This window comes from Podarcis filfolensis (genome assembly GCF_964270895.1).
Source record: "Podarcis filfolensis genome assembly, chromosome: 13".
NCBI lineage: Eukaryota > Metazoa > Chordata > Lepidosauria > Squamata > Lacertidae > Podarcis > Podarcis filfolensis.
Genome location: NC_139615.1, coordinates 51,279,452 through 51,306,992, shown reverse-complemented (window position 1 = coordinate 51,306,992; position 27,541 = coordinate 51,279,452). Strand labels below are relative to the sequence as shown.

Genomic DNA, 27,541 nt, shown 5'->3' with positions numbered 1-27,541 from the left:
TCTGCCGGGACTTCGCCTGTTCTCCAGGAATTCTCAAAGATGACTGCCAGTGGTTCTGAGATCACATCTGCCAGTTCTTTTAATACTCTTGGATGCAGTTCATCTGGCCCTGGAGACTTGAATACATCTAGACTAGCCAAGTATTCTTGTACTATCTCCTTAGTTATTCTGGACTGTGTTTCCTCTGCTGAATCATTTGCTCCAAATTCTTCAGGTCGGGCATTGTTTTCTTTATCGGAGAAGACTGAGGCAAAGAAGGCATTGAGGAGTTCAGCCCTTTCTGTGTCCCCTGTTTGCATTTCACCATCTTCTCCTCTGAGTGACCCACTGTTTCTTTGTTCTTCCTTTTCCTACGAACATACCCATAAAAGCCTTTTTTGTTGCTTTTAACCTCTCTAGCAAGCCTGAGTTCATTCTGTGCTTTAGCTTTTCTGACTTTGTGTTTACACGTGCTGGCTATTTGTTTGAATTCCTCTTTGGTGGTTTCCCCCCTTTTCCATTTTTTGTACACATCCTTTTTTAATCTTAACTCAGTTAAAAGTTCTTTAGATAGCCACCCTGGCTTCTTTAGGCACCTTCCATGTTTCCCTCTCATTGGTATTGCCTGAAGTTGTGCTTTTACTATCTCCCTCTTAACAAACTCCCAGCCATCATGAACTCCCTTTCCTTTTAGTATTACTGTCCATGGGATCTCACTCAGCACTTCCCTAAGTTTTATGAAGTCAGCTTTCTTAAAGTCAAGAAATTGAGTCCTAGTATGCTTGGCTGCTCCTTTCCGCTGTATAGTAAACTTCAGAAGAGCATGATCACTCGTGCCTAATGATCCTTCCACTTCTACCCCACTAACCAGGTCATCAACATTGGTTAGGACCAGATCTAAAATGGCTGTTCCTCTTGTTGCTTCTCCCACTTTCTGGACAATGAAGTTGTCTGCAAGGCCAGCGAGGAATCTGTTTGACCTTATGCTCTTGGCTGAGTTTGACATCCAACAAATATCTGGGTAATTGAAGTCCCCCATTACTACTATCTCCCTTCCTTTTGCATGCTTGGCCATCTGTTCCAGGAAGGCATCATCTATGTCCTCCGTTTGGCTTGGGGATCTATAGTAAACTCCCACAATGAGGTCACTGTTATTCTTCTCTCCCTTAATTTTGACCCAAATGCTCTCACTTTGGCTTTGAGGTTCTAAATCTTGGATCTCTTCACAGGTATACACATCCCTGACATATAACGCCACTCCTCCTCCTTTCTTGTCTGGTCTGTTTCTCTGAAATAGATTGTATCCCTCCATTATTACATTCCAATCGTGGGACTTATCCCACCAGGTTTCAGTGATGCCTATTATGTCATATTTAGTTTGCTGCACCAAGAGCTCAAGCTCATCTTGTTGATTTCCCATGCTTTGCGCATTAGTGTACAGACATTGAAGTCCATTAATCATTCCCCAGTGTCTCTTATTTAAGGATTTTTTCCTCCCACCACTAGGTCTGCGTGCTGTTTGCTCCATTTGGTCTATGACATTTGGATGATCATCTTCATCAATTGATAGACTCCTGCCTTCAGGAGCACTGTCTCCCTCCCCCACATTAGTCAGTTTAAAGCCCTCCTGATGAGGTTTCTGAGATTTTTGGCAAAAACATTCCTCCCAACTGTTGTGAGGTGCAGCCCATCGCTTGCCAGAAGTCCATCTTCAAGAAACTGCAGTCCGTGATCTAAGAATCCAAACCGTTCCTGTTTACACTATTTGCGAAGCCAGCTGTTCACTTCCACTATTTTTCCCTCTCTCCCTGGGCCACGTCGTTCAACTGGGAGGACAGATGAGATGACAATTTGTGCATTTAATTGCTTCAATTTCCTGCCCAGAGTCTCGTAGTCTCTTTTGATCTTCTGGAGGCTATTGCTTGCAGTGTCATTGGTTCCCACATGAACCAAGAGGAAGGGGTATTTGTCAGTGGGTTTTATGATTCCTTGCAGTCGTTCAGTTACATCTTGGATCTTAGCCCCGGGGAGACAGCACACTTCCCGAGACATCTTGTCAGGCCCACAGATCACTGCTTCTGTTCCCCTCAGTAGGGAATCCCCTATCACCACTACACGCCTCCTCTTAGGTTTGGTCGGGGTTCTTCCGTGAGCTGTCCATTCCAAGGTCGCCTGCACATTCCCTGAGGACTGACTTTGCTGCTCGTCTTCATATACCTGATCGACTGTAATGAGGGAGAGATCCTCAAATGGAGTCTGCTCTTCGTCTTCCATGCTAGGGGAGAGGACCTCAAAGCGATTGTGTATTTCTAAACAATCAGAGCGAACCCTGGGCCTCCTACTTCTTTGAGTCACGTTTCTCCATATATCTGGCTCCTGTGTTGGTGAACTAGCCTCCTTCTCAGGGGAGTCCCCTGTCTCCTCCTTGGTGGAGACGGTGTGCTCTGTTGCTTCCAAGAAGAGCTCCAGCTCTCTAATTCTTTGGAGCGTAGCTACACGTTCCTCCATTTGCTGGACTTTGTCTTGTAAGAGGGCAATCAACATGCAATTGCTGCAGGTAAAGCTGCCTGCAACCTTTGGCAAGATGGCAAACATTGTGCAGGAACTGCAGGCGACTGCAGCTGTTCCCTCACTCTCCATCTTGAGAACGTGTCGTTGGGGGTGGCTACAGCGGTCCTCCATCATAAGAAGCGTGCAGACAGGACAAATAACTCCCCCCCAAAAAACCTAGGTCTCCCCCAACAAACGTTTGAGACTAGCTCCCCTAAATCTAAAAGATGGATCAAACTGCGTGCGCCACTAGGCATGCGCCGCTGCCCTGCAAGCTCTGATAAGCTCCTCCCACAGCTAATCACCTGCCTCAACAGAAGCCCTGCCCCCTCTGACCTTTGCACAGGGAGAGCAGCTAATCAGCCACAAAGAAACACACACACCAGAAAACCCTTTGGGAGGAGTGTGGTGGAGTCTCCTTCTTTGGAGGTCTTTAAGCAGAGGCTTGACAACCATATGTCAGGAGTGCTCTGATGGTGTTTCCTGCTTGGCAGGGGGTTGGACTCGATGGCCCTTGTGGTCTCTTCCAACTCTATGATTCTGTGATTCTATTTTGTGAATTTTCACACTTGGATAATGTTAATTATCAGTGTTATTTATTTATTTATTTATTTATGCCCTTCATCAAGGATAACAGGGCGGTTTACAATATAAAACACAAAAATACATAACATAGTAACAAAACAAAAAAAAAACAATACACACCCTCCAGTTTCAAAGGCCATAAATTGTTTAATCAGCCAAAGAGCTGGAAGAAGAGGAGGTACTAGGTTGTCAATGGCATCTAAAGCTACTGAGAGGTTGAGAAATAACAAGGACACATTTACCCTGTCTTTCCTGACGCTTTCAGTGAAAATTTCAGGGGGACCTTGGCTCCCATGGCCCCACATAGATGGCGTGCCTGGTCAGAGGGGTCAGGGCTTGTCAGGACATCTCTGTGTCTCCCAACATAATTGCTTGCAAGAGAACATGCTGAACAATTGAACAGGATTTCAGTTTCTAATGAAACCTATTCTGACGTTGGCATTGCCTGACTACATCTTGCTTTAAGGAGTGAGAATTTGGCTATGCAGTGTTTCACTAAGCCATACAGTCTGGATGGAACTTCATTCATGGCTAGACTGAAGAAAGTATCAGATGTAAGGAAGAAAACTAGTTAAGCTTGATAAATATTCCAATGAAGATTGAAAACTTTAGCGATTCAGGATTTTAAAACGGATACGTAGGCAGCAAATTCTGTATTACAGACATTGCACAGAGGAAAGCAATTTTTTAAGTGTTGTGTCTGGAAATATTAATAATCCAGATGACATCAGAGGGATGAATCATCTGCGCTGTTAAACTGGGGATAAATCCGTTGTCATTGAGTATATTGAGGAGAATTATTTACGGTAATATCTTATATGACCAAAACACCGATTTGAGCTTGTGTTACATAACGAAATTTCATTAACTGGATTACAAATTGACTGACAGAACCTACTTCTTCTGTATCAGCATCTCTCAAATTTTCTGCACCCAGGGTTGAAAATTACTTAGGCCATCCATCACAAAATGGCAGTGCAATGGCAGTTGATGGGAGGTGGAATTTACTATAATCAGCTAGCAGCTACTAACTATTTTCTATTGATATGCGATCCCTCTTTGGAAGTTGCTAAAAAAGATTGCCACAGCAATCTCCTTGCGGCAGGGAGTTTAACAGTTCAGATTATGCAGTCAATCAAAGTACAGACATTGGCTCTGGAAGTATTATTACTCATTTCCCCCAATTTTTGCATAATTTGCTATTCCAAAGGCTCTAATTGGAGGTTCTTATTCTGCTTTTACACAAATATACCTGTCAAATTATTTTTACTCATCTCCTGTAATTTCTTCCTTTCCTTCCACGTTTAACCTGTATCTAATCCCCATCCACTGCCACACTCCCAGCTTCTCTAATACCTCCTCCTTTCCCATTTGCTTCTCCCTCATATAAGTGTCAAGTGAGGAGGTCCTGGGAGGGCTGGGACACTGAGGGTGGGGTGCGAGTAATTTTATCTCACCTCTCCCCCCCCCCCAGTCCTTTTCTGTCCCTCACAGAGCCACACTGTCATGTTTCAACCAACCATCTCTGCCTAGCTCTCATTTTCACTCCACCCAACATTTTATTCATACACACCCACACATAACCTCAGACCCTGCAAGTGTCCCTATTTTCCAGGGACAGTCCTAGATTTATAGAAGCCATTCTGATTCCTGATTTGATCCTCAGATGCCCTTTTTCCTTAGGACATCCCTATTTTCATCAGAGAAATGTTGGGGGGAATGGAGTTATGTGCTCCCTGAGCCAAGGAGATATAACCTTTAGAAGACATCTGAAGGCAGCCCTGTATAGGGCAGGATGATGACAATAATAATAATAATAATAATAATAATAATAATAATAATAATAGGACACCCCTATTTTCATTGTATAAATGTTGGAGGGTATGTAACCTTTCAAAACAGGTACAAAATGCCTTGTAAATAAAACCCACAGAACATTTCCCACAACACATGGATAATGGCACATACGAGATGTTCCCCTCGGCCTAATTGAACAGTTTCCCAGAAGATGTAGTACAAAACCTTCCCCCAAACCACTCCAATAAAGTCTGTGGAAGAAAAATGCATACCACTTCCCCACTTCCCAGAGCCAATCATGCATTTAACTTGTTTTTAAAAAAGCAGTTTCATATCTTTTCTGCCCCAAATTCAGTATGGGCTATCCTCAAACTTATTGTGCTTTCACTGCCAAGTTTCAAGTCAGCCCATTGTATCCTTTCCTAACTGTAACCTACTTTCTCCCAATTTCTCATTATAATGACAGAATGCAATTCAGGTGACACAGCCTTAAAGTTGGGCCACAACTGTGGTCCTAAAGTTTTTCTCTGTCCTCTTGTTCCAGCCTCTCCATTCTATTCCCCCTCCCACTCAGACATCAGTTTCCTCCCTCTTAACATTTAACAGTATCCTATTTTTAAATTACATTTTTAAATTAAACTTCCAATTTCTACATTTCAGATTAAACAGAAATCCCAACAGAAATGCCTCTTGAGTTTTTTTGGGAAAGTTGTTTTAAACATCCATTTCATCACATTGTATATCATTTTCCAATATACTTTAACCTTTTTGCAGGTCCAACATAAGCCTGATTCCACCTTATACATCTTAGTCAATCTACTCAGAGTTAAATACCATCTATGGATCATTTTCATTTAATTCTCTTTCAGTGTGTAGCATGCAGTAAATTTCAGGTCATTCTTCCAAAATTTCTCCCAGAGGTTTAAGTCTACATTATATCCTATATCCATTGCCCAATGGGTTATGAACCAGCTCATCTTTTGTTTCCCATTCCAATAATAGTTTATACATTTGGGGCAATACTTCTTTCCTTGTTCATGAATAAATCTTTTTCAAATTGTGAACTTTGGTCCAAAATCCATTTTTCTTATCTAATTTAAAGGTATCATGTAGTTGGTGATACTGAAGCCAGTCAGTAACTTGGCTCCTTACTTCTTCCAGTGGTTTCAGTCTGGGTTTGTTCCCTGAAAAGTCCAACAAATCTCTATAGGTCACCCACTGTCTATCCATGTTTATTCTTTTGATTGCAATTGTTTCAATTGGGGACAACCATAGGGGTGTTTTTCTTTCCAGCAAATTTTTATGTTCTCCCAGACTCTACAAATTTCTCCTGATAAAATGGTTAATAAAACTCTTATATGTTTTAGCTTTCCCATACAAAAGACATGCATGCCAACCGAACTTCATATTGTGGCCTTCCAAATCTAAAATGTGTGCATCCTCCAATACAATACGTTGCCTTAGCTAATACAGACAAGCTGCCTCATAGTACAATTGTAGATGTGGCAGAGCAAAGGCTGCTCTTTCTTTTGTGTCAATCAAAATTTTATGTTTAATCCTTGAGGCAACTTGGTTTGTCAACAATCAGGATCGACTGAAATAAAAACTGCATATTGGGAGCACATTCATTTTGATAGCTGAAATTCTCCTTAGTAGGGAAAGTTTCATCCTTCCTCAAATCTCTAACTCTTTTTTAATCTCTTTCCATAGTTTAATGTAGTTATCTTGAAATAAGATGTCTCACCATCAACCAGGTCCCTAGATATTTCACTTTCTTAACTATTTTTAGGCCACCTTTATTGAATAGTTGTCCATGTTTTTCATCAGCATTTTAGTCTTTTCTGTGTTTATTGTAAAGCCCGCCACCTCTCCAAATCTTTTAATTTATTCTAATCCCTTGGGAACACTCGCTACAGGTTGATCCAATGTTAATACCACATCATCAGCAAATGCTTTTAATTTATATGATTGATGCCCTACCTCTATACCTTTAATTTCCCTATTCCCCCTGTAACAACATTTTCATTGTCAAAATAAACAACAGTGGGGAAAAAGGGCAGCCCTGTCTAGTCCCGTTACTTATTGGGCATTTGTCCAAGAGATTATTATTTTCAAATATTTGCAGATTGTTCAGTATAGATTGCTTTAATTCCTGCTAGGAAAGCATCACCTAACCTCCATCCTCTCTAGGACCTTAATCATAAATAACCAAGAAATGTTATCAAAGGCTTTCTCAGCATCTAGAAAAATTTAAGCAGCTTGTTTTTCATGTATTTCTTCCAGATATTCTATCAAATTAATTACATTCCTTATTTCAGTTGGCAGCCTGGAAAAAAACCTGCTTGATCTCTGTGAATGCACTCCCTCAAGCTCATTTTAATCTATTAGCTAAAATTGCAACAAATAGTTTATAATCACAATTAAATAAAGAAATCAGTCTATCGTTCTTAGTCCTCATTAAGTCACAGTCTTGCTTTGGGATCAGGGTGCTAAATTCATTTTTCAACGATTCAGGAACCTCTCCTGTCATCAAGATTCTGTTCATAGTGTCTTTAAGTGGTTCCTAAGTGTCTTTATAAGGGACGCGGGTGGCGCTGTGGGTTAAACCACAGAGCTTGGGACTTGCCAATCAGAAGATCAGCGGGTTGAATCCCCGCGACGGTGTGAGCTCCCGTTGCTCGGTTCCTGCTCCTGCCAACCTAGCAGTTCGAAAGCATGTCAAAGTGCAAGTAGATAAATAGGTACTGCTCTGATGGGAAGGTAAACGGCATTTCCATGCGCTGCTCTGGTTCGCCAGAAGCAGCTTAGTCATGCTGGCCACATGACCCGGAAGCTGTACACCGGCTCCCTCGACCAGTAAAGCGAGATGAGCGCCACAACCCCAGAGTCGGTCACGACTGGACCTAATGGTCAGGGGTCCCTTTATCCTTTACCTTAAGTATCTTTATAGGGATTCCATCTGGGCCGGTTTTCATTTGGCTAATCGCCAACTGCAGTTCCAACATTGATATGGGTGCATTTTAAGCCCTCAAGTCCTCTATAGCAACTTTGGGTATATTGCAGTTGTTCAAATAAAGATTCCATTTTCTCAGGATCTTCTCACCTCTATTTAATGTATAAAATTTTACAAAGACCTTTCTTATGTCTTTCAAATTTGTCAAGTGTTTCCCTTCATCAATAACCTTATTCATTATCTTGGCCTTCCTTTCTTTTTTAAGTTGCCAAGTCAACAATTTACCTGGCTTATTTGTGAATTCAGAACTTTTATATTTCATTAATTTTACTTGATAGAAATCAACAATGAAAATTGGGCTCGGATCATTTTGATTGCTCATAGAATATCTTTATTCCCAGGTTTAATATTTAATTCCTTTTTCTTTAGCAGTTAAGGCCTGCAGAATCTCCTGTTTCTTTTTTTCGCTTATTTTTTTCCTGGTGTGAGCTTCATTGGATTAAAAAGCCTCTCATTACCACCTTGTTCGCATCCCATACTGTATTTAATTCTGTTTCTTTATTATGGTTGAGATCAAAATACTCCTGTAGGGACCGTAGCCCCTTATTTACAATTTCTACATTCTGTAATATTGAGTCTAACAGGATTTTAGGGTGTTGTGTGGGCAGGAGAGGGATTTTTCCCTGCAGATTTGTGTGCGATACTCATGTGTACCATGCTTCTCTTCTGCACACAGGTTTGGCAATAAAAGTATCAACACAGGAAACCTCAGATTTATAGTAGTGTATAGATGTTGAAGCTTCATAACATAAATAGGTCACAGAAGCACTGCAATTGATACAGCATGTAGGGCATCACACACACATATTTGATTTTTTAAATGCGGGGATGCATTGGACAGACTGATTTGCTTGCTTAGAATTCATAGAATTATGGGATTCATTTTAAAGAAATACAAAGCATACCCATCTTCCTGAAAAATTTCAGCAGAAGCATTTTCTCTATCAATGTTTATAGCAAGAAATCAAATTAGCATAACATAGACCATCTGCTTTTCCTTTGCATGCAATCATGTAAGTGGTTTAAGTCAAGACATCTAATTTAATCAGTTGCACTATGTTTCTTTTTAAAAAGCAAACAAACCACTGTGTAAAAAAATTAAGGGCTCAAAATTGTGGCTTTTGTTTTTAAAAACTTTTCAGTATCAGAAAATAACACTTGGCAGCTTGATTAATTGGAAGGTATTTATTGTTTTAAGTTATGGGTATGCACCAAGTGAAAGATTTGGTTCAGGCCCTAATTTGGAGGCTGCCTACTTTGCCTCTAGTTCAAATCAGAACTTGTTTTTGGAGAACGGAAGCTCCATTCATGAATAAGGGGAAATTTTAAAAGGCTATAACTCTTCTTTCTGGCAAAATTGGAGGATGTCAGAAGGACAGGTTGGGAGGGGGTTCTGAAAGGATAGGCTTTTTAAATGGCATGCACTGGTTAAGAAAATTATTCCCTTTTATCTCTCCTACTGTATTCTGGACAATTTGAAAACCATACGCCATAGAAGTCCCTCAAGGTAGGAATCCTGCTGAAATTCTGGCTAGGTGTCAGAGAGTTTTGCACCTTAAAATTTGACCCGAGGTTAGAAGACTTGCCTCCCTATCACAATTTTTATGAAAACAGCATACATCATAGAGGTACCTCTCCAAAATGGCCTGCGAGATGTCAGAACAATTGGTGCAGTAGTTATGATAAATATTACACGGTATGTGAGTTTTGAGAGATTTGTTTTCTGCTCAGTCGACAACGGGTGTGTTCCCTCCTTCATCCCTGCCAAAAGCACCGTAATTGGAAGTAAAAATGGGTGCCTGAAAAAAGTCGTTCTTTGGTTGGTAGCAAGAGTTGTCTGTAAGAAAACTGCATCATCTCATCTCCCTCCCTGCTGTCATTATATGGAGAGCTTTGGGAAATGTCATAATTTGATAGAGACAGTCCAAGTCAGCATTTTCTGGATTCTCTGCAACTTCAAGGTATCTGGAGCTTCCAGACTGGGAATACCTTTGAGGATACCCACTTCACCCCCCAGAGAGCCTAAAATCTTTCAGTCTACCTGATTTGGTTGGAATTCATCCACGCTAAATGCATACCTGTAATTAAAATAGCCAAGTAGACAGTTTCCTGAACTGATAGGTCTATGGTGCCTATGCACTACAGCTGAGCATAGGGGATCTAGTGTATTATAGTGCATAGCATCCAAACAAAGACATTTTGTTGCCTGAATCTAAATACATACTCATCCAGGTTAAGAAAAGTCTGTTATTTTAAGGGGTTAGTATTCTGTGCATTGCATTTTCCCATTTTATCCTCACAACAACTTTGTGGTTAGACAAAAAGATAACTAGCACAATTTACCAGCTGAGCATTAGAGCTGTGGTCCAGCAGTTCATGCATTGCACCACACTGATCCATCTGTCACCAGTGGATATATATTCTGTCGATTTTATTTCTTTGTTTACTTTATTTATTAAATTTGTTAGTTGCTTTGTCTTGCCCAGGGTGATCCAAAGCAGCTTTCAAACAAGCAAACAAAAAACCACCACATAGATACAGTACATTAAAACCAAGAGGGAAAATAAATGCATTAAAAGCATCCCATCCACACCTAAAAGGCCACAAATAGTTAAAGGACAAAGGCCTGGTTACAGAAGAAAGTTTTTGTGTGGTGCCTAAAGGGATGTAATGAAGGCTCCAGACGAACCTCCCTGGGGAGAGCATTCCACAAAGGGAGCCACCACAGAAAAGGCCCATTCTTGTGTTGCTACCCTCCGGACCTCTTATGGAGGGGGCACATGAAGAAGGGCCTCAGATCAAATGATGATCACAGAGTCCAGGTCTGCTCATAAAGGGAGAGGTAGTTGTTTAGGTCTTGAGGTCTTGAGCCATTTAAGGCTTTATAGGTCAAAATCAGCACTTTGAATTGGGCCTGGAAAGTAATCAGCAGTGAATGCAGTCTGTCCAGGATTTGCATTATATGCTCGAACCATTTTGCCCTGGTGAGTAACCTGGCTGCTGAATTCTTTACAAGCTGACATGTCTAAACTGTCTTCAGAGGCAGCCCCATGTATAACATGTTCCAGTGATCTAATCTAGAGGTTACCAGAGCATAGATGACAGGAGTTAGGCTGTCTCTGTCCAGATAGGGGTGCAGCTGGGCCTCTAGCTGAAGCTGATGGAAGGACTGGCTTTGTATAGGCCTTATATGTATGTTGCTCTCTGTTTACCTGTGTGAGAAAGGCTTCATAGCTATAAAACAGGGGTGGCCTGTATGATCTTTTCAAAAAGGGTGCTTCAAGTACAACAGGAGGGTACCACTCCAGAGCATGATCCAGGATATGAAGCCCCCTCCAGTCTTGAGGAGGGCTTGTTGAGCTGGCAAGCATGCAACAGCACAGGCATGGAGAGGCGAGCTGAAATTTATGTTATTTTTCGAAGTAGCAACTGCTTTGCAAAGCCGTTTCTGGCATTTAATAAATTATTGTTATTACTACTAGACTGAAAGACTTCTATTTGTGAGCTGGAATAAAAAAAGACCATTCTATTTTGCACAGCTGTTTAACTGCCTCTTGGGTCATGACTTGTGCTAGCTGCAAAATTATGTCCCTGTGCTGAAATGAGTGCAGAATGAAGAAAGGGCCTAGTCAATGATTAAATGCATAATTACAGGTTTCATATTCAGTCCTGTCACTTCAGTGACTTGCAACCTCTGTTATTTTGTTTAAGTGATATATATTAGTGCTGAACTGTTAAAGCCTATAATCTTACTGTAAGGAAATTGATCACCAGCTTTTGTCTTCAGTCAGAGCTTGTAGGTGTACCGTGTCAAAACCCAGTAGGTAGACCAGAAGGGGGTGACGCAAGTTTCTCGCCTGTCTTCCCCCACCCAACCTGCCCTAAACTTTGCACTTAATCAAAACTGTGCCTTTGCATCTTCTATCACATTGGCCAGGGGCCAATATCACAGCCTCCCGGCCCCATTTTTATTTCAATTTCATTTAATACTTATTACTTACTTTTATTTCCCAAAGCATTTTGTTGGCATCCGTCTGTCTTGAGAGATAATGGACTGCACCTCCAGGGGTAAAGTCATGCCACTGTGTTATCAGCACCAAAGTGACCGCTCCAGGGCGCAGGGTGTGGAGGTTCTGGGCCATCTCAGCCTCACTGATGTGGTCCAAAGGAAAGCAGAGCAATACATTTGGCACCAGCTTGGCCGTGGGAGTTTCTGGAAGAAGGTGTACAAGGCGCAATCCCACCATCTTAGGGGCTCCGCTCTGGATTTGTGTAGGGTTTACTCCTGAGCCTTTTCTTCTCCTGAAGATAATCCACAAGGCAGGGGAGGTTTAGGATCAGAGTTTTCCTTCTCATAGGAGGGCTACCTTCTCAGGTTGACAAGCCCCATAGCATCTAATATAGGGTGGGGGGAATCCAATTATAGCATTAGAACAAAATTCATAACCAAAACCACAATAATACAAGCTACTCATCTCAACGCAACATGAATTAACAAGTCAGTTTACCAAAGAATACAACAAAATTTTGATGTGTACTAGGTCACCGAGAGAGTGAGAACCACACAGCCTCCCGACCTCCAAATCAGCTTAGAAACTGTACAAGACTAGCTTTCTGTGGAAATACACACATGCACACTTGAGAGGATCACATTTGACATAGGTACCAGTGAGCGTGTAATGAATGTCACTGCATAAAATTATTAAGATGCATTCTTTTTCTTCTGTGTTCAAAAGGATGCAAATAAGTAGTACAAAGCCTGCTGAATAAGTGTAGGCAGACATGTTGGATACGCTTGATTTACAGCAGTGAAATCAGGCAGCTGTCTAAGGAAGGGGAGTCGGGCTTCAGCTGAGGAAATGAATGGGTTAATTTTGGTTTCTTTCACTTTTTCCATCTTAAATTCAGCCCTCCACTTTCCTACATCCCTTTGTGATTTTTTTATATAAAAAGTCCTCATGAAAATGCACGGGCGTTTTAGTGCTAATTTATCCTGATGTTGCCCAGCTAGTGGGAGCTGATGAAAAACATTGTGTAGAAGGCTTGAATTTTGGGTGCACAGGATGTTGAAGGCTTTTAGCTTGTCTGCTAAAACTGAAGCACATTGGGGCACATGTGTTTTTCTGTCAGCATGATTCAGGGATGGTTGTTTCAGTTTTGAGAAACTGATATTCTGTAAAGAAACAAATATATAAACAGAGTACCAGGGAAGAGCTTTAGCTCGATGGCAGAGCATATACATTGTCTGTAAAAGGCCCAAAATTCAATCCATAACATTCTCAGTTAAAGGATTTCAGGTACCGTGGCTGCAAGGGACTCTGGAAAGTTACTACTTATGTTGTTGTTGTTACTCATACCCCACTTTTCTCCCTGACAGGGACTCAAGGCAGCTTACAGATAAGAAAAATAATTAAAAACCAATTAAGCCGAAATAGATTATTGCAAACATGCAGATAATTACAATAAAAGCAGCAAAGCACCAGCCTTTTCATTAAAAGCGGTCCGTTCCCCAAACCTGTTGGAACAGGAAAGTCTTCGCCTGTCAACGGAAGGACAGAAAGGAGGGAGCCAGTTTAGCTTCTCTAGGGAGAGTTCCAAAGACTGGGAGCAGCCACCACTGAGAAGGCCCTGGGGTGACAGTGGACTAGGTGAACCAACAGTCTGACTCAGTGGGAGGCAACTTCACATGCAAACCGATATGCAGGAATAGTGCAAGTCTCTAGCTTGCTCTCTTATCCAAAGGAAACAGGACACACGAGGTCTGTGAACAAGATCTCCCACAGGCTCTGAAAGATAAAATCAACTTCCACCGTCTCTGACCACTGGTTCCTCTAGCAAGGGATGATGTGAGTTATAGTCCAACTACATCTGGGGAACCATGGTTGAGAAAGGCTGGTCTACACTGACTGAGAATAGCCCCCCAAGGTTTCAGATATTTTGGAGTCCCAAAATATTGTGCAATAAATATTTAAAGATTGCATTTGGCCTTTTTTGAATGAAGCAGCCCAATTTAATGACCGAATGGGGCTCTTCGGCATTCTGTTCAGGGCTGGCCCACCAATGAGGTAGAGTGAGGTGACTCCCTCAGGCAGCAGGATACACAGGGGCAGCAGATCCTGATGTAGATCTTTACTCACCCCATCTTCCTTGGCAGGGAGGGAGGGGCACCATATTGTGTTTCACCTCAGGTGCCAAAATGTCTTGGGCCGGCCCTGGTTTTGCTCACCTGTAAAAGCAATACATGAGCAGGGGTGAGTATACTGTGCTCTGCCCCCACCATCACCCTGCATGTGTTGGAGGGCACACTTCTGAGCAGTGGCGTAGCGTGGGTTGTCAGAACCCGGGGCAAGGCAAGTAATTTGCACCCCTAACCCGTGGATTTGCGCCCCCTAACCCGTGGATTTGCGCCCCCTAACCCTAACCCCCAGATGTTGCGCCCGGTGCGGCCGGCCCCCCTGCACCCCCCACGCTACGCCACTGCTTCTGAGGTGGCGAGAGTCCTGCACTACAGGTAGCCTGACCTAGCATAAGGCACTGAATGCTTCAGACTTCCGAGTTTTTCTAAACTTCCTCCAGACCAGGCGTCGGCAAGGTTTACCTCGCCTGGGCTGGTTCACTCCAGTGGAGATGCCTCCATGGGCCGGATCATGTGCACGGCCACGATTTCCAGCACCTGCGTCTGCGCAGATGCAATTTCTGGCACCGTGGAAGCGAGTCCCCACGCCGGTTTAGCGCAGCACGCAGGGACTCGCTGAGCTGGCGGCTCGGTTCAGGTGCGGGTCATGGGCTGGTTAAACGACCCCCATGGGCCGCTTGTGGCCCATTGGCCTTAGGTTGCCTACCCCTGCTCCAGACTATTAAAACAGACCTGGTGTAACAGGAAACCAGCTCTTTGATAGACCGTTTCTTCTAACCTGGAAATTAGAAGTCTCATTGCTTCAATTAATACTGGAGAAGGGCCCTTCCCTCCAAAATACAGTGTCACAAAATATTAATTTTTCTTAATGAGCCATTCTCACTGGAACTGTCAGAACAGCTTCAATAGTTTCTGAGAAGTTATACTTTTGTTTCCCACAAAACAGTATCTCTCTCTCTCTACCACCTGCTGTTGTTTATGGCAGAAAACTGTAGAAGTTGAAATGTGGCAAGAGCTGCTGATATATATGTGAGTGCATCTTCAGTAACATAGAAGCTTACTTCAAAGTAGAAATGAATAGGAATGCACTGTTAGAAATGGTGGCTACAGAGTAAAATGAAACCTAGTTTGGTCCCTTTGGAGCAAGTCTGAAGGTGATCTGTATGTTGTCTGTTGAAGCTTGAATTTTTTTCATTCAGGCTCCATAGAGATGCTGGCATAACAGATGTATTAAATGGGGCTATATATGCAGACAGCAGTAAGATTTCTCCTAGGTTGGGCTATTCTTAAGGTGAGAGTCCACAGTTATTTTACTGTGTAACATGGTACATAGGCTCTGAGTAAAACATTAACAAAGACCCATCCCTTTTTAAAGAGGCCACTTGGAACAGAGTTTTAAAGAAGTATTTATTGATACATGGCTATGCGGTTAAGATCACACACATACCCAGATTTAAGCAAATGTCAGAGAGGTTTTCATCCCCTTCGAATTCACATGTGCCCGCATGACTCCCATGGAATTGTTAACCACTTTGTCCAAGCACAGTGTCCCAGTATTAAAAATTCCACTTGGGTTTCACTATCCCTCTGCCTGACAGTTAACATTCTTAACAAACCATTACTATAAGCATTAATTATATTAATTTAAAATGGTTAACTGACAGTAATTCGACAATATATACTTAAAGTACCTGTGTCAACTTATTCCTTACAGATTTAGTTTTCTTTTTAACTAAGCAAAAATGGTCTGTCTTTCCACAATTAAGACATTCTTAAGGTGCATCTTGGAACTCCTTTCCCTGCTATATTTTGATGGCAGTATATTTTTTCCTTAGATATTCACAGCCTTTCTTCTTTCAACTAGTTGATCCTCTTGATCATTTTCCAGTTCTCTAATTACAAATTGTTAAAGTATGAATGTAGCTCAGTATCCTAAAATAATAGCTCAGTCTCAAAATAATCATAAATAATCAAAAGAGAGAATTAAAATAATCTCATAAATATCCCACAGCATTTAAAGTGCACAGAATAGATTTTTGGGATCTCTAATCCCTTCAGTTCCTCATCAGACTTGATTGCATACTAATTTCCTGTATAGGGAGCTGGATGGGAAATCAAATCTTTCATCCAGTTGCTTCAATATTAAAGTCCTTAAAATATCAAATGTTATCAGTGTTTATTAAAGCTTCAGCCACTTATCTAATGCTGCTAGAACTTCCTATTTCTTGAAACATTTAAGTCTTAAAGTAGAAGTCCAAATCTCCATGTTCAAATAATACATCAAAGGCACAATAATCTATACATCTTCAATCCAGTTTCTGACTATATCAAGATATCACAGGCCACTCATAACATAGCCTCTCAATGGCTGAGAAATAGCATCTTTAAAGGTTGCTAGTGGGGGTTTTTGTGGAGAAGTAACTTACCAAGCCCTATGCCCCTTGGACCTTGAGTCTCAGCTGAGGTCTCAGCTGAAGGTGCCTTATGGCTCGGTGCTCCAAGGCACTCAACAGTTTTGTGATTTGGTGGCCTTCTTCATCCAAAGTAGCTCTCATTGGGAGTGACCTGAAGGTATCTCAGACAAAAAAACCTAAGCCAATCTGGGTTTGGACGTGTGCCATGTCTAACACAGATATTTCCCACTGCACACATACTGCGTGGAGCTGCCCCTACCCAAATGTAAAGGACCTTGTTGGCTGGGTCTATTCTGGGGGTCCCCTGTGCCAACCAGATACAGTCTGATCACGGCGACATTCTCAATAGTTTTGCAGGCCAGGACTGATAAATGAAAGTACTTCTTCATGCAGGGCGTAGTCCAACTATGGAACTCGCTTCCCCAGGAGACAGTGATGGTCACTCAGAGGCATAGTGGGGGCAGCCTGAGGGGGGGCCATTGCTCTGGGGGCGGTTTCTTCCAGGGTAGCATTTTGCTTCTTAGGCCAACTGGGCAGATTGGAAGGATGCCTGCCTGCCCTGCTGCGTCTCCTCACGTCACCCTTCATACCCTGCCCCCCCAGTGCGCCTGGCATGGGACAAAGACACACGAGAGCAGAAGCAGCAAAGCAGGCTGGGAAGTGCTGGGACTGCACAGTCATTTGGGCCTCCTAAAGTTATTCAGGCCTAACTGCTAACTGCTGAGTCACTCTGACATGGGACTCATTCTCTTTATAAGTGGCAGCCATTTTCTCTCTGTGTTCTCTGTAAGATTTCAGTCAGAGTCAGTCTGCCTCAGTGGTGAGCAGAGTCAGTATGTAATCTCAGTCAAACTGTTTGGAACCATGTTGTTTATGAAGAAGTTTATTTTAACTCAGTCACCGAAGAATTGATGCTTTTGAATTATGGTGCTGGAGAAGACTTTTGAGAGTCCCATGGACTGCAAGAAGATCAAACCTATCCATTCTGAAGGAAATCAGCCCTGAGTGCTCACTGGAAGGACAGATCGTGAAGCTGAGACTCCAAGACTTTGGCCGCCTCGTGAGAAGAGAAGACTCCCTGGAAAAGACCCTGATGTTGGGAAAGATGGAGGGCACAAGGAGAAGGGGACGACAGAGGACGAGATGGTTAGACAGTGTTCTCAAAGCTACCAGCATGAGTTTGACCAAACTGCGGGAGACGGTGGAAGACAGGAGTGCCTGGCATGCTCTGGTCCATGGGGTCACGAAGAGTCGGACACAACTAAACGACTAAACAACAACAACATTTTAACTCAGTAAAGCACTTATTCTTTCACTTAAAAACTCTGCATTATTAATTTACACTGCGCGTCACACCCAGGCGCACCCACCCCAGGCGCTGGAAAGATATGTGCCACCACTGGCATGGATAGCTTGAAAAGTGAATTTGACCAATTCATGGGAGGAGAGGGCTGTCAGTGGCTCCTAGCCTTGAAGGCCATGCTCTGCCTCTACAGTTGGAGACAGCACTGTTTCAAAATGCTGGAAACCACGCAAGGGGAGAGTTCTGCAGCTCTTGGGCTCATGTTCTGCTCCCTGGCTGACCCCTGTGAGAACAGGGTGTTGGACTAGATGGGCCACTGCATGATCCAGCAGGCTCTCCTTATGTTCCTATGCATGTTCTCACTGCTTGTGTGTTGTGCTGTATTGTGAAAGTCTACACTTGTTCTAAGCGGATAGAATTTATAAATAGCTGTAGCATGTTGAATTACCAGATGCTTTGCTTTGAGCAGCATAGGCTAAAAGACTAAGATACAAAGATACACCCATTTTAGTCTGTCTCAGCACCTCATCTGCAATATGGGAGTAATATGGTAATACAAACCTACCTTACAGAGTTGTTGTAAGGATTGCAGTGAAGTAATGAACATGAAGTGCTTTGTATTGAAAGAGTCATTTAAATGATCCTTATTGCCATTGTTACTTGGCTAATTTTATTACCTTTTGCATTCTAGCTATATAAAATCACAGACGCAGTAGTATAGATTTGTTGTGTATGTCAAGGAAGCAACATAGCAGAAGTTTAATTGGTGTGATGGTTTTGATCTTCCATCTCCAAATTGACATTTCACTTCTGAAAAGGAAGGAGGAAATGTATTCCCCACATCAATCAGACATAACAGGAGTGCCTTGTTAAAAGGATCATTAGATAATCAATAGCTAGAAAGAAATTACTCAGTGTTATGGATGTAATGTCTAGACAAATTGTGCCCTTTGGTTATATGGCAGTGTATTCATAGACTAGCATTAGATTCAGAGCACAGTTGAGGTTTTTGAAGGATCAACACTTTAAAAGGAGAAACTGTAAAATTATGCAGTTGCTACCATTACTGACACATGTTGAATTCAAGTGAGGCTGTTATGTACTGAAGTTCTCACCCTGGGCCAGCAGGGGGATACTGTAGATAGTTATGCAAATGAAGGATCGAAAGTGACGTTCAGTGATTGGATAGTTTTCATAGAATCATAGAATCATAGAGTTGGAAGAGACCACAAGGGCCATCAAGTCCAACCCCCTGCCAAGCAGGAAACACCATCAGAGCACTCCTGACATATGGTTGTCAAGCCTCTGCTTAAAGACCTCCAAAGAAGGAGACTCCACCACACTCCTTGGCAGCAAATTCCACTGTCGAACAGCTCTTACTGTCAGGAAGTTCTTCCTAATGTTTAGGTGGAATCTTCTTTCTTGTAGTTTGGAACCATTGCTCCGTGTCCGCTTCTCTGGAGCAGCAGAAAACAACCTTTCTCCCTCCTCTGTGGGAACAAATGAACAAATAAAATGATATGTTCACCCACAACTTAACAGAGGCCACAAATGGCCCTGAGAGCATCAAGACATGATGATACTGTATGGTGAACAAACATGGCTGCCACAGCATCACCTCCTAACACTCCAGTGGCATTTGCACCCTCATTTGCAGCCTGCACATCAGCAGGAGAAGCACTTTCTGCCTGTTCCAGGTGCTCCAGCTCTTCCTAGCCATGTTAAAGGGGCGGGGGGGGGGGAGAGTTTAATAGCCCTCAGACCATCCCATGGAGGAATTTGGTGAGGTGTGGATTCTAGAGAGGGCAAGGTTAAGTATATTTATTGTGAACCAAAGTGCAAATAAAGCTTGTCAGATGGGAGAGAGACTAGGCTGTGGGCACATTGCAGGCAAGTGTGGAGGCTGGTGAATCCCAAATGAGATTTAGCTACAGGTGGAGCAGTCATGCTTCACAGCACACTCAAAGCAGATGGGCAAGTGAAACTATGCTTTAGGTTGTTTTGTGCATTTACTCTCAAGTAAATTTGAAGATACTATGGTTCATTCATGTCTCGCTAAACTCAGGTCATGTTAACTATAAAACATATAAAATGAACAACATCATAACAAAAAAGTGTAAAGGGAGCTAGTGAATAGTATATTCCATGCATGCATTAATATATGTGTTGTTCTAAATTGTAATGTATTTAATTAAAAAGGTGCAGGTCTGGGCAATGACCTTGAGAAAATGTTGTATACTGTAGGTGTGAATGGACAAATAGCTCAGAATGTGGAGCCGTGAGTCAAATAGTATCTTGGAAATGGAGGTTGTCCTCCTCCCAGGTACAGACACAACTTGGTTAAAAACAATTTGCCTGAAATAGTTGCTGCTAACATCATCATCATCCTCATCGTCATCATTTTATTTGTATGCCGCCTTTCCACAGTTAAAAACAATGCTCACGGCGGCTTACAATATGAAAAGATTTACGTAGTTACAAACATAACAAAGTAGTCATAAAAATAAGTAAAACACATCAAAAACTACATAAGCAAACTGAACAATTTCCACATAAAAATAAAGATACAAAAAATTAATATCGGTAACAGCAAAAACTCCCAACAAAACTTTCCCCAAAATACCCCGCCCTGGGCCAGGTGGAGAGAGGCAGGAACCCAGCAGGTCAGACTAACAGGTACTTGGCTTGCGATATCACAGTTCCAAGCATAACAGCTATAGCTGTGTCTGTGGGGATGGGATCCTAACAGGTACCTGCTGCCATGCTAACGTATAACAATGCAGGTACGTGCTAACCACATTAACTGTGGAGTTGAGGCCACCAGTGGTTGTTTGATGGGTTGCATGCATCATGCATGCATACTCAGAAATAAGTTTTTGCAGTGGGCTTCCTCCCAGGTAAGTGAGAATAGGATTGCAGTCTTAACCTTGAAGTGAGATAGGTACATAGAAGTAGTATCATGGGTGTAGCCAGGATTTTTGTTGGGGGGAGCAGGCCTTTTATGGGGGGGGCAGAACCTCAGTTAGCTACATATTTTCTTGATTTTTCTTAATGGGGGAGCAATTGCCCCTCCCTGCCCCCTCTTGGCTACATCCATGACTAGTATATTAAATCTGTATGTGCCAAAAAGCCAGTAAACTTAGAATTGGAACTGTCATTCAAAGAGTGAGACATGTGACTTACAGGTGATAGTCAAGTAAGTTTTACTCATAGTAGGCACATTGAAATTAATGGGCACAACTTAGTCAGTTTCATTAATTTCAGTGTATCTACTCTGAGTAAAACTTAGATGATTACTACCCATAATTTTTAACAAATTATGATGATGAGTATTTATATAGCCCTTTATTAAAATCCTGACTACTTCAAACAACTCCTTAAGGTAGGTCAGTATAATTGTCCACATATTGCAGTTGGGGTGATACAGGGGTGAGGTTTACCGACAGTGACTTTCCATTCTGCCAGTCTCAGGTCAATATGTGTCAAACTATCATTTGGATATCTGAAGATTTTGTAGACTAAAAGAAAGAAAGGAAAGTAGATACCTGAAAACATGCAGTGTACATGTCAACGTTTCTGAACAAGTGTAGAGAAATAAAAGAAGTTTGTTGCATTGGGAATAAAGAAGGAGACATGAAATATACTCAGAGTCGCAAAGTGATTTCATGCTCTTTATTCAGCTCATAGTGGTGAGGAGGAATGAATGAAAGTCCCCTCAAGGTATCTGCTTTATATACATTATTTACACAATGGGCTGCACATGATTGGCTAATTCCGGAATTCTACTGTAAGCCAATCAGGTTGTGGATTCACTTCTATCTGGAGCATGATTGGGTGGTTCCTGCCAACCAATCATACTGCTGCATTGTTCTAGGACCAATCAGACTGCTGCATTCTGAATCCTATTGTTCTAGGACCAATCAGACTGCTACCTTTTGGATCCTATTGTTCTAGGACCAATCAGACTGCTGCAGTTTGGATCCTATTCAACTCAGTACATAACAAGACATGTGCATGAAAAATTATGGCTGGGAAGTGTGGGAAAAGATCAGAACATTGTGGGGGAATGGCAATTGATTTTGACAGGTATATAAATCTAGGGATGGGGTCTGAGCACTCACAATCAGTGCAAAGGAAGTGAGAGAAAGGACAGCTGTGAATTGAACCAAAGACAAATTTCCCCAGGGAACACTGACTGGGTGATAGGCAGCAAACCAAAGTGAAGAAGGGAAAAGTATACCATCAGACAGAATTTATTTTTCGTTATTTGTGAATTTTAAAGAGCACCACCCTGTACATACCTATTCAGAAGTACGCCCTTTTGGGTTCAAAGCAACTTGCTCCTATGTAATTGTGTGTGTGTGTATATATGTGTGTGTGTGTGTGTGTGTGTGTGTGTGTGTGTGTGTTGCATCCTAAGACTGCTTGCCAAGTGTTTTTAACAGTTACTATCTACAAGATATTATAGGAAATTATTTTGTTTGTTGGCATCTGGGCACCTCTTAAGGTTGTAACCAACTTTTGCATTATGGTGCCTGAGATGAAGAAGCAGGTTTTCACCTTTCCTTAAATGCAATTGGACACCATTTTGAATCAAGATGGTGGAATGGACCTTTCAAAACAGAACTGATCTTTTGTTTTCTTAGAATTCCTGAGCAATGCCAGGTTTGAGGCTGTTAGTTTTTACACAATAAAAATAACAGAACCACAAAACAGCAAGCAGTGGAATAGACAAAAATTCCAGGGTTAAATTGAATAAAACTAGTATATCCAAAATATCCAATAGAACAAAAACAGGTATATAGCTAGCGCCAAACTGAAAACAAACTTGATGACTACCAGGAGAGCCTCCTAACTTCATATAACATGTGTCCAACACATGTCTTATAAATGACTAATGGTGCTCAAATACAAAGTGAATATATTAAATGCATGTCAGCTACACAATTTTCACTAATGCAGCGGCAGAGTGTGTCTCATTGGCACCTGTGTGTGTGTGTGAAAGAGAGAGGGGGGCAAGGAGAGGGGCAGAGGACAAACAGTGCCTGCCCTGCCCCTGCTGCCTCCTGCTGCCCTCTGCGGATCTGGGGAGGGCGGCATGAGAAGAGTGCAACAGACACGCACCTCTTGATCCCAGCCTCGCCAGAAAAGGTAAGGTTGGGACTGAAGGGCGCACGACTGCCACATCCCCATGCCACCATCCCTGAGCAGTCTTGGAAGGCTGGGATCTGGGGAACATGGTGCGAGGAGGACGCAACAGCCACCCCCCCAACCATGTTAGATGCAGCCTAAGGGCTGTTGCATATGCAAGCCTTTAGGTCAAATGTTAAGAAACAATAATAAACAACAGCAAAAAGCTATAGATGCTAGCACTGCCACATGGGTAATATACTTTAAAGTAAACAAAAATGTTGTCTTTTTTCACCTGTCTCATGACTTCCTAGCAAGTTACAGTAGATTGCAGTCTTAATGAGGTAAGTCAGGTACAGAAGCCTAGACCAACTCCCAAATTCTGATTTTAAGCGCTCATTATAGCTTCTGCTTGACCTAGTCAATTTACCACCAAATGTTAAAACACTGCATCTGTTTCTGTATCAATAGACGGGTTTGTTTTTGGTTAACTTCTAATTCAGGTTCAACTGACTTTCAATAATTATTTAGATTCTATTCCAGTTTGAAGGGGAAATGTGGTTGGCTCAGTCTGGTTTTCAATTCATGGCTAATTTGACATCTTGCTTTAGTTTTTCCTTCTGGTTATACTTGTGGGATGTAAAACTGCAGTCAAGTACAACATTCCTACAGTGGACACGTTAGGGGATGTTTTGTACCACTCAGGAGAAGACTTCCTGTTTCCTCCTGAGCTGGGACAGACTTCCACTACATGTGACTCAATGAGGGTGTGGACTGTTGTACATGCATGGAGGAGCCCACGGCCTCCATGCTCTGATCAGTGTGTCTTCTCCATTTTGTATGTTGCTGTGTGTTTGGAGAAGTGACTGCTTAGTCGCAGTCACTTGGGACTCACTTCTTTATGGAATAGTTCTAGTTGTTATGTAACCTAAGCCTGCCTTCAGGGATATGTCTGTGAACCCAAATGAATCTGTGAGTAAACTACTGTACTTTTATATTAACATGAATCAGATTCTTGTGTTTATTCTTTTTTAAGAGGGATCAGAAGGGATTTTACCAGGAAGGAATCTTTAATAGTAAGACTCAGATGATCCAGCAACAAGCTGATCACTGTGTAATTTAAAAAGGGGAATGTTTGGAACTCTGCAAGGATATGGAACTTGCTAGCACAAGTTAGGAAGGATATTATTAAATAATATATCCTCTCTTGCCTCCCTAATCATCCCCACAATACTGGGCAGACCAGAGAGCCTGGAGAATTGCAGTCCATTAAGAAGTGCTTTTGCACATGTAATTTTGACAGGTTTGGGACAGTTCCAATTAGTGTATTCCTTCTGCTGCTACAAAGCAATATCTGGTCCGGATAACTAGTTGGTGAAGTATTGTCTAAAAGTCTATAGCTAGTGTTTGATGGCTCTTTTTCTTCTTTCAGCTAAGGCCCATTCCTTCTCTACTACACAGAGCACTGCACCACAACAAACGTTCAGCACGATGCTGGTTCCTAAAGAATGAACTGAAGCAGGATCCTGGACTGGTAAGTTACTGGTTTAATTTGTTGTGATGAATTATTTCTATAACTGCACTGCAAAACATGGTGGCGCTAAGGAGGCAAAGAGCTTTTTTGATCCTTTTATGGGAAACAAAACCCAGTGTTTTACAAAAGCCTGTAGTTTGGAGTGTTAGGAAGCTGAATGTTTTTGAGTGTTGAAAAAGACTTCATTATATATGTCAGTCATTAATGCATATTTATTATTCCTCTCCTCTATCCAGTTAAATAAGTGGATATTTTCTGCTGGATTGGAACTGATCTCTAAGAGCATTGTTCATAAAACATGTACCATGCTATGGGTATGTTTACCAGTGGCGTAGCGTGGGGGGTGCAGGGGGGGCCGGCTGCACCGGGTGCAACATCTGGGGTTAGGGCAAATCCATGGGTTAGGGGGCGCAAATCCACGGGTTAGGGGGCGCAAATTACTTGCCTTGCCCCGGGTGCTGACAACCCACGCTACGCCACTGATGTTTACAGCTAAAATTGGTTCTCCCTTCAGAGATTCCTGGGAATAGGAGGGTTATTTTCGGACGTGGAGGGGCTAGGGATAGCTAAAAGCCAAATTTAAATCCCCAGTCTTCTGTAGGGGAAGCCATGAGAGTTAAACGGGTATGTCTTATGAAGGCATTGTAAAGATATGTAACGAATGTGCCAGGTGAGGCTCCCTGGGGAGAGCATTCCATAAGTGGGGAGCCACCGCAGAAAAGGCTGATTCTTGTGTTGCCACCCTCTGGACCTCTCATGGAGGAGGCACACAAGGGCTTTAGATGATGCTCTCAGGGTCCCGATTGGCTCATCCAGGTAGAAGCAGTGAGACAGTCCTTGAGGTATTGCAGGTCTGAGCCACAACTGAACTTGGTGAGAAAAACAAGAGTGGAGGGGAAACAGGCAGAGCTGGCATGAGTGAGTGGCAAAAAGCTTTTCTTTCCTTTTTGGGAAAGAATTGGGGGAATTGTTTTTTTTTTGAAAGAAGAAGGATTTGTGTTATGGGACAGAAATTTGTGGGGAGGGGGCTCTGAGGGAAAAAGAGAAAAACTTTTTGAATACAAGTGGGACAGAGGAATAGGAGTAGGGTTTGGCTTTGCATCAGAGCATGATAAGATCCCTGATGCAGCGCAACCAAGGCCCACCTAGTCCAACATCCTATTTCAAATGGCGTCCAGCCACATGCCTATGGAAGATGTGCGTATGGAAGATAAGCACGGCAATGTGAAGATTATGACTCTCCTCTTGTCTGTCATTTATTGAACATGGTTTTCATTTACCTATCATAGCTGTCAGATGGGGCATCCATAAGCGGAACTGGGACAGAGTAGGGAGAAGGATTTTTGGGAAACAGCGCAACAAAGTCTGGAGAAATTTGTAGTGCTGCCACGGCCCCACTTTTGGAGGAATCAGCTGCTGCTGTTTGTCACACACTATGCACAACTCCTTATCCAAGGAGCTCAGAGCAGCTTCTTCTTGTTGTTAGATAGCCCAATTTGGCCAGAACTGCTTAGTTTCAGCAACAGCATAGTTTTCCATAGTTGAACCTGAAGGTTATTTTGTAGATAAAATGCTGTGAAAGACAAGCAGTACATTTTTCTTGTAGCTCATTCTAGTAAAAGCTGCAGAAACATTAATCAAAGTGCATGTCTTACCCGGCAATGCTAATGGAATGTAGTAGCCCAGTGTTGAAATACTGAGTGAAATATGAGCAGTTCACAGAAGGCTGTTCTTGAAGGCTGGCTGCTTAATGCATGTGCAGTCCACCTTTTCACCCTCCAGAGCTGTCTCCACTGCTGCTGCTGCTGCTGCACCCATTCTCTCTCCATCCATTGACTGCCCTGCGCTGCCATCCATCTCGTCTCTGCAGTTTCCATGTGCTGATCTGCCCCTTACCTGACACCCACCATGGCCCTTCTTGAGCCCTTCAGTTTTAGCTCCCTCTCTCTCTTCTTATCTGCCCAGTGCTGCGAGCTGCCATGCCCTGCTGGATTAGCCCTGTCTAGTCCAGTGCCCTGTTCTCACAGTGGCTAACCAGATGCCTGTGAGAAATCTGCAAGCAGGATTTGAGCACAAGAGCGCTCTCCCATTCTGTGGGTTCCAGTCAGCACCAACCCTCATATGAGGAAAGGTGAGGTGACTGCCTCAGGCGGCAGGATCCACAGGGACAGCAGATCCTGCCTCCAAGTAATGCATTGGCCGCTGCTGCTGCTGCTGCCGCCCAGTGGCGCCAATGACTGCACACGTCTTGGAAGACGGATCTGCCTCCTCCTCAGCAGCCCCCCCCCCACATTTACAGTGGCCTCTTGGCAAAGAGGAGGTGCTGCTGGTCTCCCCCACCCTGTTCCTGTTATAGATCTTTATCCCCTCCCCCCGATCTTGATGTAGATCTTCACTCTCCCCTTCTTGGCTGGAGGGGGGCATTTTGTGGTTTGCCTCAGGTGCCAAAATGTATTGGGCCAGCTCTGTTTCCAGCAACTGGTTTTCAGATGTGGTTCCACCAGCATGTGAGTTTTCTGCTGGCAAATCCCCTCTCTCCTGGCGCGCGTGTGTGTGATCCACCTCTCCTAACCCCTCTAGCTGGCAGATTTGGTAGTTCGGATTGCTCTTCAATAAGTTGATTTTTCTTTTCAAAATTTCAATGAATTATGTGTATGTCCAACTTAGTTTTTGTGTTTTGTAGTCATCTTGATATCTTAGTACATCCATCAAAGCTGACAAATAATACATCGGACTAGTGTGAAAAAAATCCTATATTTAAATGTTTTATTAATAATCTTATTACTGTTGGGTAATAGAGTTTAACAGGGTTTTTGTATTCCACTGTATGTGTTGCCAGAAATTTGTGTCAGCCTCTGCCATTTGTCTTCATCCAGTGCACTGAATGCTTAGTATGACTTTACTAGTCTGAAAAGACAATTTGTAACCTGAAATAAGCAGCCCAGGCATTTGTTCATGTAACAGTTTTGATGAATGCATCCTGTGTTTCTTTAGTAAGGAAAATACAACACCTTATAAAATACTTCTTCTACAAAACTCTGCAGAGTGAGACTGAATGAAACCGAATTACCAAACACATATGTTGTATCATTTGTGGCCC

General features: G+C 42.6%; 1 protein-coding gene across 7 annotated transcripts in view; it reads left to right on the top strand.

Annotated features, from left to right (window-relative positions):
- The window catches only part of LOC310748288 (poly(rC)-binding protein 3-like), a 257,271-nt gene that overhangs the window by 60,337 nt on the left and 169,393 nt on the right, over nt 1-27,541 (top strand). For 4 of the 7 annotated variants that reach the window (XM_083583909.1, XM_083583924.1, XM_083583918.1 and 1 more), the window contains exon 2: nt 24,340-24,441. The gene's annotated coding sequence lies outside the window, so the exon portion shown is untranslated. Of the gene's footprint in view, nt 1-17,232; nt 17,295-24,339; nt 24,442-27,541 lie in introns of those variants that run through there. The other 3 variants (XM_083583906.1, XM_083583903.1, XM_083583922.1) reach the window with 1 other exon arrangement.